This window comes from Coenobita brevimanus, chromosome 101 (assembly GCF_032717465.1).
Source record: "Coenobita brevimanus isolate Jiangsu-jjx chromosome 101, ASM3271746v2, whole genome shotgun sequence".
NCBI lineage: Eukaryota > Metazoa > Arthropoda > Malacostraca > Decapoda > Coenobitidae > Coenobita > Coenobita brevimanus.
In genome coordinates, this window is record NC_137054.1 from 61,358,330 (window position 1) to 61,361,245 (window position 2,916).

A 2,916-nucleotide genomic window follows, 5' to 3' on the forward strand; every position below is an offset into this window, starting at 1 on the left:
ATCCACTCTCTTCTTTCTCTTACTGATCTTTTCATCTCTCTTTTCCTTTCTACATATAACTCTCTCTTCCGCCTCTCAACTTCTTCCACACCCCTATTTCTTATCCATTCATTGTATGCTTTCTTCTTTTGTGCCACCGCCAGTCTCACCTCTTCATTCCACCATGCTGTTCCTTGCACCCCCCTCCGTCTTCTCTTCACCCCACACACCACATCACATGCTGCACATATTTCTTCTGTAAATATCTTGCACACACCTTCCATGTTCCTCATCTGCTCCAATTCATACTTACCCAATTGTTCCTCCACTCCTCTCTTATATTCTGCCTTTTTATCATCCTCTTGTAACCTTTCCACTCTCCTTGGAATTACCGGTACTCCTTCCTCCCGTTCTTCACTTCTATTTCTCCATCTTACTTGGATCTTGAGTCTGGCCACCACTAAGTAGTGGTCAGAAAGTCCACTCCCCCAACCTCTAAAATATTACACATCTTCACATGCTTTCATCCACACACACATAATCAATCATTGCCTTCCTTTCATTCAGTTCACCACCCACCCTTCTCATCACTCACCATGTATATCTGTGAATCATTTTGTGCCTGAAGAGGGTATTGGCTATCACCAATTCCCTCCCAGCACAAATGTCCACTAACGCACTGCCATTCTCATCTATCTCAGCAGGTACAACCCACTCACCAATTACTCCATCCACCTTCACATTCCCTACTTTACCATTCATATCACCAATCAAAAACACTCTCTCATTCCTTCCAAACTTTTCCATGCACATTTCCACATTTGTTCAGAACTCTTCTCTCACTCTACTTGCATGATCTTGCATTGGCGCATAAACGCACACAATTGCCCACATTTGTATTCCAACTTTCAATCTTACCCACACAATCCTTGACCCAACTGATCCATACTCTCTTATGTTCTTCTTCCTTCTTTTACTCACAACAATACACACTCCTTCTTTTGCCCTCTCATTCCCACCTACTCCTGCACATATATCCCATCCATACTCCCATTCTCTCACACTCTCTCCTCTCAATTTAGTTTCAGTTCCTGCACATACATCCACTTTCCCACCACCACTCATATACTGCCAAAAATCATCATCAGTATACAGTATATCATCACAAACTGACCAGTTGCATTACTTAGGTCCTCTCCTTTCCACAAATTTCATTATACAACTCTTTTTCCCTACTTTTAACACTATACCAATACTGTATATGCTTTTTTACCATAATCCACATCACATTATCTTCTCTCTTATGGCATTTATGCAACCTGAAAATCAGAAATATCTACTTGTTGACACCCAAAACTACCATAAATACTGCAGACTATAAAATGTAGTAGTAAATAATACATGAAAAGTAGGTTTTTCCTTGGAAATATCACAAATGAAATTGTTGTCCCAACTCACCCTGGGTTAAAAAAAAAAAAAAAAAAAAAAAAAAAAAAAAAAAAAATGGTGGGCGAGTTGGGACAATTGTCAATTAATCTTTCTGCACTGCACTGCTGTAAAAATACATTTTCTGGATAAATCACAAAAAAACTATAACAACTGAAGATTTCACCCACCAAAAAGTAGACCTTCAGCTCTACAACTGACTGTGGGAGGGGAAAATTGGCAAAATATGTGTAGTGTATTTTCAAAAGTGAAATTTTGAAAAGGTCAAAATGCTACCCTTTCATATTGGCACATTTTTCATAAATATTCATGGTTCTATAGAAAACTAGTATTAACGACATCTGTAAAGTACCACGTTGAGTACACCGCTTCCCGTCCGGTCAGTGAAGTTAAGCAACGTTGGGTCTGGTTAGTACTTGGATGGGTGACCGCCTGGGAACACCAGATGCTGTTGGCATCCCTACGTGTCAAGTGGGGTTGGTGGAGGATTAGTGCCCCTCCCTGTAAAACAATTAACTCTAAGCCCTTGGCCACCCCGTGTGGGATACATGGCGTCTGGCAATGAATGAATGAATGTAAAGTTGGGGCAGGGCTACGGGATGGGCACCATAAAATGGAAATGTCTTGGCATTTGGCACTGCAGTGCCCACTGTTCCAACTCACTCTGTGTCCCGCACTGTCCCAACTCACCACACTCAATGCTAATGTCTATGAAAATCCTTCGTCTGTTAAATACTTCACTTAGTTCAATGATGATTAGTTTACTGCAGTGATGGTTGCCACACAGGGCACAGGTAGCTAAAGCCTGAAATATATCACTAGGAAAATCTTAAGCAATCATTGGCTTCCAGTTTCTGCGGGCACCTACACTTATGTAAAGCTCACAGCATGACATTATCATTTGTTATTATTACTGGCAGTAATATCTTCTACAATATAATGTATTTGCCAAACACAGACTGACCTTATAGAGCTTGAACTCATGACATCCAATTTACATGACTGCTGCGGCTGCTTCCGTTTCATAATAAAGTGATCCAGGGAAACCCATGGAATACGTCTTTTCACTTCTTGTCAAAGTACAGTGTGCAAGTAACGTAATTAGCAAGTTGTATGGACCGGTCACTGGTGCAACACGATCTGATCAGAGTTGACTGATGACTGATGGCACAGGCGGGTGATGATTAAGTGACACTCAGCTGAAGGCTGGTAAACACTGCCACAATAGTTTACTTTTCTTGCCAATTCTGCCACATCTAGACCAACATGCCCACAAGTACACCTAACTAATTAATTACATAAACTTATTAGTAGCGGGGTCTCCTGTTTTGAAGGTAATATGTCATAAGGTACATAAAAAAATTTAAAATTTCACAGAGCGGCACACGTTTCTTGCTTCCTTTCCTGCCTCTCTCCTCACCCGACTGGGCACCAATGGCTCCCCGTGCGTAAATTCAAATATCTGTCTTGCACCTAAAGTCTTAAAAAATG

The 2,916-nt window shown here is 41.0% G+C and overlaps 1 pseudogene; it reads left to right on the forward strand.

Moving 5' to 3' along the window:
• Positions 1–1,761: 1,761 nt before the first annotated feature.
• On the forward strand, positions 1,762–1,882 carry LOC145415225 (5S ribosomal RNA; annotated as a pseudogene).
• The last annotated feature ends 1,034 nt before the right edge of the window (positions 1,883–2,916 follow it).